This window comes from Apis mellifera, linkage group LG2 (genome assembly GCF_003254395.2).
Source record: "Apis mellifera strain DH4 linkage group LG2, Amel_HAv3.1, whole genome shotgun sequence".
Lineage (NCBI taxonomy): Eukaryota > Metazoa > Arthropoda > Insecta > Hymenoptera > Apidae > Apis > Apis mellifera.
Genome location: NC_037639.1, coordinates 1,244,413 through 1,256,246, shown reverse-complemented (window position 1 = coordinate 1,256,246; position 11,834 = coordinate 1,244,413). Strand labels below are relative to the sequence as shown.

At 16.2% G+C, this 11,834-nt stretch overlaps 1 long non-coding RNA gene across 2 annotated transcripts in view; it reads left to right on the top strand.

The window, feature by feature from the left end:
• The first annotated feature begins 486 nt into the window (after positions 1-486).
• Positions 487-11,834, top strand: part of LOC726292 — a 28,141-nt gene continuing 16,793 nt past the window's right edge. Inside the window, exons 1-4 of one of the 2 annotated variants that reach the window (XR_003304186.1) lie at positions 490-636; positions 2,072-2,271; positions 3,478-3,621; positions 6,661-6,789. This is a non-coding gene — a long non-coding RNA (natterin-3). Of the gene's footprint in view, positions 637-2,071; positions 2,272-3,477; positions 3,622-6,660; positions 6,790-11,834 lie in introns of those variants that run through there. The other variant, XR_003304187.1, reaches the window with a different exon arrangement.

Genomic DNA, 11,834 nt, shown 5'->3' with positions numbered 1-11,834 from the left:
ACAAAAATTTTCTATTTTTCATTTTTAAATCAAACATTTTATCAATATTATATTTATATATATATTTTGTGAGTATTGTTATATTTATATCTAATTATATTATTATATTTTTTTATTAAAATAATATAAATTATATTTAGATGAAAAAAATACAAGTACAATTCAAATTATGTTTTATATTTAAAAAATGATATAATTTGGTATTATTTCTTTATGTTGATTTCTTATTTTTATAAAAAAAATTTCATAATTAAGTTGATAAAAAGATATAAAGAATTCATTAAAAAAATATAAAAAATTTGAAAAATTTATTTTAATCGTCTCAATTCTCCTTCTTTATTCTCTTTTATTCCGAATTCTCTAAATTGAATCATATCGACATTAACAATAAAAATCTTTTCCAATTATCCAATCTTAGAGATACTATATATCATATATATATATATATATCGTATTGATATAACGCATCGACGATAAGATTGATAACTTGAAAGAGAATGAAACGTTTACGCCCATACATTTAATAAATGAGAAGCAACATACCGTGTCGGAACTATATACTTGCACATTTAATATACGCAATTTAAGAAAAATTTGTGTTTTATAAAAGTAGTGCTATAAAAATAAAAATGCCTGGTGAGTAATTATCTAATATACTTTGTACAGTATATTAGTTTGTGTAATATATTTAACTAAATAATATTTTGTATATCTGATGATAACAAAATAGTAAGTAATTATATATATATATATATATACATATAATTTGTTATATTGCATAGGAAATGATGAAAAATAAATAAAAATAATAAATAAAAATTATAATATAATAATATAATTATAATTATATATCTCTTATTATATTATAATTATATATAATATTATAATTATAATATAAAATAATAATAATAAGAGATAATATTAATAAAAATAATAAAATAATAAAAAATTAAGTAAAATGTTTTACGATAAATAGTAGAATTGTTGATTTTTTTTCTTAAATTTCATATTCTCAATAAAAAAGAAAAATATTTAATATATTATGTATGCAATGAATAGAATTTCCATAAAAACTCTAAAAACTCTCAGAAAAATATTAGATGTTGTGATAATATTATTAAAAAGAATAATAATAGAAACAAAAAAGCAATAATAAAATCTCTTTCTCTCTCTCTCTCTCTTTCTCTAGTGAATTTTTAATAATATTATAAATATATCTTTTTTAATTGATTTTTTTATCATAATGTCTTTAAATCTTTTTTTTTTTTAATTAATTTTTATAACATTATTATTTTTGTTATTGTCTTTTTGTTTACCATTTATAAATTGTTTCATCAAATTTACATTGAGATGAAAATCAGTTTATAAATGAAATTTTTTTATTAAACCGCTTTTTCATCTTCTTAGTATTACGTTGTACCTTATTTTATTAAAAAAAATATTGTTTTACTAATTGTCACAATTTAAATTAAAATTAATTTCTTTTTAATAAATCGATATATTCATTTTTATATTTTATTTACTTATAAATTTTGTAATAACTTCATAAAATTTTAGATTAGAATTTACAAAATATGGGCACATATCTTAACATAACTAATCATTAACATAACTTAACATAAAGAGATTATGTTACTTTCATATATTATATATATTCATATATTGTACATATAACATTCATATATTCATATATTATATAAATATTCTGATTAAACTGTAATCAGTAAATTGTAATTTATTATTGTAAACATATTTATTTTTATATATGATGAATATAAGCAGATACATTAATTGATATTTATTTTTCTATATAATTCAGTTTATTTATATAATATGTATATGTAATTAATTCTTTTATTATTATAATAATTTTAATTCTAATTAAATTAATTTTATCAATTAATTAATTGCTATTAATTTGCTATAAATTTTAAATTTATATAAATATTTATATGTTAACAAAAATTATACATAAAATAATTTATTTAAATCTAATAATTCTATTCTGATTCTATTCGAATGTAGAAAAAATTTTTACATTCAATTTTACTGATATTGATTTCTATTGTAGGATATAAATGGGTTAGATATACGGGTACTCGTTACTTCGTACCTGGAATGATCTCAGTTGGCAAGGACTTGGATGGTATGATACTTGTTGTTGGACGTGCTTATCATAATGGCGATATGCTTCCTGCTAAAGTGAAGCCAGAACATGGTGTCGCTTATGTCGCTTATGGCGGAAAAGAGCATATGAAGCATGAATTTGAGGTAAAATTGTATATTATAAAATTGTATTACAATAAAACATTGAATATTCGAACTTAGAAAATAAATTGATTTGATAAAAATAACTAATTTTTCAAATAATTAACTAAAAAGAATAAAAATTAAGTATAAATAATTAGAAATTAACTAATTTTCACATATTCATGTTTATTACATATTTAATAAGAAAAATGCATAATTATGAATAAATTATTTTTAATTACCATCAGAACACATATGTAAATATGTAAACAATATTAGACAATATACATATATAGTTTAAATACAGTTAATTTCAAAAATATTCATATTAAGTATTCAGAAAATTATATATTAATAAAAAGGAACAATTTGATATCAATTTTTATTTATATTTAATATTTTTATTTATTATTTTATTTTACAATAATAGCTTAATTGTTATTTAAAAAAAAATAGATAAATAGAATATAAAAAATGGCATGTTAAAAATTAAATATGGAATATTTAGGGATATCTTTACAATCTATATAAGTATATAAGTATATAAATATATACTTACATATGTGACTCATCTTATGTTCGGATAATCGATGATTCAAATACATAATGGTCAAATAATTAACATTTTAATCTATTTTAAGTAATTTAGTTATATAAAAAATATTTAAAATACATGGAATACCAAAAGATTTATATGTTTTATTTATATTATATTACATCCTTATATTAAAAAAATTAAATTGAATTATTATTTATATATTATTATAATATATAGATTATATGATAATTAACAAAATTTTAAAATGTTCAATATAAATACAATTTTATTAATTTTTTAACAATTTTTAATCAATATCAATATTCATAAAAAACACGTTATGTATTTGAACATGTTTTGAATTTCAAAAAATTCTTCAAATTGAACATGAATCAGAATTTGAATTTTCAATACAAAAAAATAAATAAATAAAAATTTCGATTTTATCATTTGATATGATAAAAATTATTATATCTATAATGTTCAAAATACAAAAATTGATATTTCATATACTTATCGACACTGATATTTAATGATATTTATAATATATATTTTACTATTTCCTATTTACTTATATAGAATTTTAAAAGAATTGAAAAATGAATGAGTTTTATTTCATTCCTCTAATTGAGATTTTTAAATGTTTAAATAATAAATATACGTATATATTTAAAGTTTTTTATTTTTAGATATTGATGCCCGCCGATTTTCAATGGATTCCATCGAGTAATGGTCATGTTCCGCCAGATGCGGTAGAAGCTGGAAGAACAGTAGAAGGAGAAATACTTTTTGTTGGTCGTGCATATCAAAATGGTGTACCATGTGTAGGAAAGGTATGTAAATCTCAAATAAATTTCATTATATAGAAGATCTTTATAAACAAGATACGTATCATTTATTGCAATAATAAATTATAATAATATTAATAGATATATATATATAAATTTTCTATGGAAATAATAAAAATTATAGAAAATTAAAAAATAAATTTTTTTATTATATTTCATTTAGATTTATTTAAAAAAGTATTGTTCTTTAGTGATTTCTAGATATTCTTAGTGATCAGTAATAGTCGTTCAAATGGATCTATTTTATTTTTATTGCATCATTTGATCATTGATACTTTTTCAATTACTGAGTTATTTTTGATGTTTGAATTTATAAATTTCTATTTAAATTAATGTAGCAGACTTCAATTATGTAAATATTTGCAGCAATTTCATAATGAAATTATCATTATAATTAATAGTTGAATAAACATAAATTGAAATCGATATGTCTTTAATCATCGATTATTTTCATTCATCAACGAAATCCTATTCTAAAATTTTTGCATAAAAATATTGAATTTCACTTTTTATATCAAATTAATATATATAAATATTTTAATATAAAATTTAGCATATTGTAGAAAATGAAATGAAATAAATATTTTATTTTAATATAATTTGTATGCTTATATTATTAAAATAAAATAACAATAGGACATTGATAACAATTGACATTTAGTTTAATAATTTAAATAAAAATTAATAACAGATTTTATAACAATTTTATTTTATATTAGATAGAACGAAAAAATTATATGATTATTTTCTAATAATAAAAAATAGTAATAAAAAAAATAATAAAAAGAAATCTCTATTTTAAGTTTAATGTTTAAAAATAATATATCCAGTAAAATTAATTTTTAAAATAATAAAAGATTTGAATTTTTAATTTTTTGATTTTTTAAATATATTTTATTATTTTTTTATTAAATTATCAATTATAATATTATTTCTTGTAAATCTATTATTATTATTAAAATGAAATTATTATTTGAAAATAAAAATATGAAGTATAAATTAAGAATTCTTGCAAAATAATAATTTTTTTTAATTTATTTCAAATCTAAATCAAATTTTCTTCATCTATAATAAATATTAATAATTAATATAAAATTATTTTTATATAATAAAAATATTAAAAATTATTAAAAATAAAAATCGTATTACTTAGATTTTTAAACAAAATTTTTAAAATCTATTAAAATAATTTTTAAGTAATTTGCACTAATAAAAAAATTTATTGATCAAATTAAGATTTCATGAATTTATTATAAATATTAATTTTTATCAGCTTAAATATTATACAAAACAGTTTTACTGGCTATTAGAATTCATGAATAGGTAAAAAGAATTTTATTTTTATATTTTGCATTAATTTATTGTATAATTATTAAATTATTTTTTATAATGTAATATTTGTTTTGTATCTTTCTTAATAAATATATATTTCAATTAATGTTTATTTTATTATATACTAAAATTATTTCAAATTTATTATCTTATGAAATATGTAAATTCAATTTAATAAATAATTATAATTATATATTATTAAATAAAAAGATATTTAATATTTAAGAAAAAAAATTATATGTTTCTTGTTATCATTGTTATATCAAATAAAAAATACTTACAAATTATATAATATATGTATAATCATATATAGTATTAATATAATTGATATAATCAAACAGAAAATTATTATTTATTATCGAAAATATTATATTTATAAAATTATTTAAAAAAAGAAAAAAATATTTATTTTTGTAAAATCATATTTTCATGAAAATTTAATTTAAACATGTTCATTATGATAATGATTATGATTATAATCATTGATATTATTATATATAATATATTATTAGAAAGAAAAAGAGAAAAAAAATTTAAAGAAAATTTGTGATATTTTAATTTATTAATTAAATACTGCAATTATTAAAAACATAAAATATCACTTTTAAAATACTCAGTGATCTAGTCATGAGGAATTGAATAATTATTATAAAAATATTTTTCTCTCTAATTTTAATAATTCTGAAAAACATTGTTAAATTCAAAATTCTGAACAACTTTTTCCTGTTAGCATCGATTAGTTTTAGTTTTTGAGATTCGCAAAAAATTGTCGATCACTTTACAATAAATTTTCTTTTTATAATTATAACAATGTATCTCTTAATATTATTAAGTATCGATTGTCAATACTCTTCGACAACTGAATAATCTATTCAAATTTGCATTTATTTTTTTAATAGTTTATAATATCTATATAAATAAAAATTGATACGAATCCCCCGAATAAAAATTATGTATGATTTTGGATTAATATTACTAATCTAAATAAATATTATTAAATTCAATTTAATCTAATCTAATCTAATTTAACATAATTTTAATTTCACAAATCTTAACTTCTTCACTCACTTCTTGCATTATTGCTGCACGTTAAACGCATCGAAGCGACGATAGTTCATGATTATTTAATGACTATTAATATATTTAATGATTATCGATTAAAATCAATGATCGTATAGAAAAGATTAAAAATATCATATTTATCGAAGTATTAATAATATTGAACTTTTTTTTGCTTATAACTCGAAAACCAAATAACATATATATAAGGAAAAATTGTTCAGATCTCTCGATAAGATATTACAAGAAATCGAGAAGAAAAAGAATTATTTTATAAATAATTATTATAACTGATAAAAGATTTTTATATAAAAATTCTTTTATATTTCACATTAAAAAATAAAGCTTCAAATATTAAGATAGATATTAAATTTTATGCATATTTTAAATAATATTTTTTTTGTAATTATAATGAATTGATAAATTCTAAACTAATATATTTACAATACAAAATAATGAATTATATCATGAATCATAAATATATCATTTTGAGATTATAATATATAATATAATATAATTATAAAATTTTTTATAATTTTATTTTTCGTTTTTAAGCTTTTAAATAAAAGATTTCTTTTCTCTTTATTTGGATTTACTGGATATATCTCAATTCTATTAAATATTTCTTTATAGATACATAGAAGTCATGGAGTAATATACGTACCTTATGAAGGCAGAGAAATTCCATTGAGAGATTACGAAGTGCTGGTATTACATTAATTTATAAATATTACGAAGCAAATAAAAAATTACTGCAATATATGATTATTTTTTCTTTATTTTTTTGTCTGAACTTTTAAATTTCATTATAAAATTAAATTATAAAATATTAGAAATATACATATGTATAATTAATTGACATTTAAATTTATTTTGCAAAAAGAAAATATATTTTGTCGTATAAATAATGAAAATTTATTTTTCTATCATTATTAGAAAATTCATTATTACATAAAATACAAAATCTGATTATTAAAACAATTATTATTTTTAATTTTTTAAAATATTTGTAATTTATATATAAATTTTTTCTTATCAAATCATTAATCAAATTTAATTGATTAATTTTCAATTTTTTGTTTTTGTAAATATCAATACTATGTAAGTTTTTATTTAAAAATTAATATTTATATTTAATACATAATAAATTTGTATACATAAAACATATATTAATTTAATATAATATATGTACAAATATAATATAAATATATTCATTATTATTATATTTTATAATCATTTATATAATATAATAATATTTATACAATATAATAATGTATATTTTACTAAATATATTAATCAATATAGTAATTGATATATTAAATATTGAATTTATTTTATATAAACGAAATTTAATATCTGATTATATCTGATTATTCGAACTTTAAATGAGTATCACTTAAGTTATATAAATGTAATAATCTTAATATAATATAATTAAAAGTGTATATTGTACTATGATACGAAATACATAAAAAATTAATTTATTAAGCATTATAAAATTATTATGTTTGCAAATTTATTTCTAAATTTATAATATTTAATATAATATTATGCAATTTAGAGAAAAGTTTTCGTGAATTTTTTTTATTTTTATATTTTTTTTAAACATGAACTCCTATTAATTGAATAAAGAAATCACAGAAATCAATTTATGAAGGAATTAATTAAATGAATGAATCCTATTACATGAATAGCTTGCTTATTTGAATTACTTATCTGTATATCTATATCAATATGAACTTCATTAATTTACTTTTGAAAAATTTATGGAAACACACATCATTAAACAAGAATAGAAAGAAGAATATCATATTATTTAAATACATCGATTTTAACATTGATCGCGTAAATCATATATTTCATTCAGTAATATAATTTTTGATTCATCAGAAGTTTCAACGATAATATAACAAGTTATTAAATATTATTGCACTTTTTCTTTTAAAATTCAAAATAAAATTCTAATATTAAAAAATAAAATAATACTAAAAAATTAATCATATATGATTAAATTTTATTGAGATATATTGAAAAGATTTTTATTGAGATTTTGAGTTTTTTATTGAGATATAATTGAAATATAATGTATTAAGATATACATATATATTATATATATATTTTCATATTTTCATTGATTATCAGTATTAATGGGAAACATTATATCGTGATACATTATCATTTATTGAAAAATAAACTGATTCATCATTTGAAGATTTTTCATCACATCAAAAAAATAACATGATGCAATTAAGTTAATTAATTAGATTCGAAAATATTGTATTATTCTAATATTGATTTATTTTTTTTTTACAAAGAAAAATTTTTTTATATTTTTTATATATTATAAAGATGTATTTTCTATTTTAATATTGATATAAATATAATGTTGAAATAAAATTATAAATATGAAATAAAATTATAAATCTTACTTACTTCAGTTAATATTTAATGATATAAGGACGATATAACAAGTACTTAAGTCTTTATTTATCAATTAGATACTATCAACGATCATCAATTATTAACAATTAATCATAAAATAAAAATAAAAATAATTTATAATTTTATATATTATATAATAAAATAATATTGTCTAATATATATAATCAAATGGTAATTTTTTGAACTATCAATATTGTTGCAAATTGTGAAATCAATTATAATATCTTACAATGATGTAAGATATAAAAATTTTTCTTTAAAATTATAAGTTATAAATAAATATAATTGATGATACTTGTTAAAATATTAATAGTACAATAGTTATTTCATTTTTCAACAATATAAAAATTAATATTATATAATATAATATAATAAATAATTAATATAATATAATATGTATATACACATAATATGTATATACACATATGTGATAACAAGCAAAATATAATTCATGATATTCGACAGTTTAATTTTTGCAAATTGAAACATTAAAACAGAAAATTTCATTTCCAAAATTAAATCAACATTAAAAATCTAAAGAATTAACATGCATGACTAATTATGATTATTTAAATCAATATTGTTGTACAAGATTATAAAATTATAAATATAAAATAATATAAATAAAATGATAAATGCATCAAAGAAAATCGTAACAATATTTATTTACGTATTTTATACATATAAATATTCATCTTTATATATAATAAATATCAAAAAATAAATAATAAATATAAACCAAAATATAAAATAATATTTTATATGTATATATTTATAAAATTTGTAATTTTATATCTATATATTTCATAGATATAATTGAATTTGAATAATTTATGAATTTGATTATTTAAATGATGGCTGTCGATCGATGGCTGTGATTCATTGTGATCACATTCTAAAATGTGATGCAGACGAGTGATTTTCTTGTAATATCTTTGTAATCATTATTTTATATTTTATATTTTATATTTTTTCTTATTTTCTCAATGAAAAAAAATATAACAGAGACATTATAAACAAAAATTATGCGTATGAATTAGATCTAAATCAGTCAAATCGTATAGCCATTAATTAACAACAAAATTTACATCGAACTTAATATTGTTATGATACGGATTAGCTTTATTCATGGATTTTTATAATCAAGCTGAAGTAATGAAATATAATCATTGGTTGTATAACAATAACAAAAATTTGAATATTTATTGAATAAATGAATATTCATGAAATATTTTCTTAATATATATTCATTATTTTTGTAAATTTATTGTAAATAAATTATTCATATAATAATATAAATTATTCATTGTTGTATTCATAAATAAATAGAGCTACATTATAATGAAGCAAAATTTTGGTTCGCCAAAAATTATAGTCATTTTTCATAAATTCTATGAATAATATTAAAAGGTACACTGACTGAAATAAATTTTATTTTATTTCTCTCAAATGAAAGAAAATTCTACATGAAATCTTCTGAAGATCTATTTTTAAAAAAGAATTTTATTCATTTAAAGAAGAAAGAAAATTTAAGGTTCAAAAGTCAAAAGAAAGGTCAATACCAAATCAACAAAGTTTAGGACAAGAAAACAAACTTTCAAATATTGCTATGTTGCTCAGAATTTTTCCGTGATTTTTCTCTGAGAGAAAAGATTATTGTTACGAAGAAGATCATGTAAATACAGAATTATTCAATATGTCTTTTTCAGACAGAAATATTTATTTGACACAGTGATGGATGAATCAGAGTTTCTAAAATAGAAATTGAAATTGACGCTTGACATAGAGTTTTTTATTGTAAAGATTTTTCACAGAACAAGACTGAAGTTGTTGTAATCTACTTTTTTTAGAAAACAAAGTAACATTATTTGTATTAATATTGACAAAAATTTCTAAACATGTATATTTCACTGTATATTTCATTAAAAACTACTTTTATATAATTCTTTTATATTGTAAAGTAATCATGTTATAAAAATATATAAAGAAAGATTAATAAAAATTGTAATAAGCGTTCTTTTTTCTATTGATTTCTAATTAAATATAACTATTATAATATCTATTTAATTTAAAATAGATATCATAATTGATTAGTCAACTTTTAGTTTTTGATTTTTAATAAATTATGTGAGTAAAATGTAATTATACGAATTAATTGTATCTATCTAAAACATGTATATTTGACTAACTGATTAAATAATTAAAAATATAATAATATTAATGTTTAGTATTTTTCCTTGCATGTTAGTAACTAATCTTATGGTTGGAATTAGTTGACTATAAGTATAATCAATTAAACAAATGTTATTAGCAATTTATCTTAATTAAATAATACAATGTTAATCATATGTTGAATATTTTAAATAAAGTTCTATATAAGATAGAATATCAGTTAACGATAATATATTGATTAAATATTATTAAATATTATTAAAACTTTAATAAAAATAGTCAAAATAAAATAAAATGTAAAATAAAAAAATCTAAAAATAAATAAAATAAAAGAGAAAAAAAGAGAATAAGAAAGGCTATAATTAAAATTTTGAAAAAAAATTTTTTGTTTATTCTTTATTCACAAAATAAATTAAAAATTTATTATATGTATCACGTTGTTTTATATAATTTTACAATATTTTTAATTTAATATTTCAGAGATTTAATTAAGAAAATATTATATTTTAGAAATAATAAAATATACTTAAAAAATATATTGAAATTACTAATAAAAATTTTTTTATTATGATAAAATATAATAATTAAATAGTATTATCTAAAATATTGATAAATTCAAAAAATATCCTCTTATTTGTAGAAATCAATTACTATTATTTACAATCTAATTATTAGATCAATTAAATTTTTAAATAAAAAAATATACATAGTTTCATGTATTCATATATAACTATTATTTCTAATAATACGTATATTATTTATTATAATATATATATATATATATTATAATATTTATTTAATATTATACAAAAATAAATATTTTAATATATAATTATACAAAAATAAACTTTTTAAATACTAAAAAAAAAAAAAGAAATCTTACAATGTTTGAAATTTTTATAAAATCATTTATATTTTGAAAAATATTATCATATTGATATAATATAATCTTATATAATCTTATATAATCTTATATAATCTTATTTTTTTCAATTATCTTAGATTATTTGATATATACCTATAAATATTTATAGGTATATATCTATTTGATATAGATCTATAAATATTTACTTGGAAATTTAAGTTGTATATATTTAAATTTTTTCCATAAAAAAAATGAAGAATTTTTATAAAGCTATTTAATTCATATTTACATTCTATGTGAATAAATTACTACTAGGTGAAAATGAAGG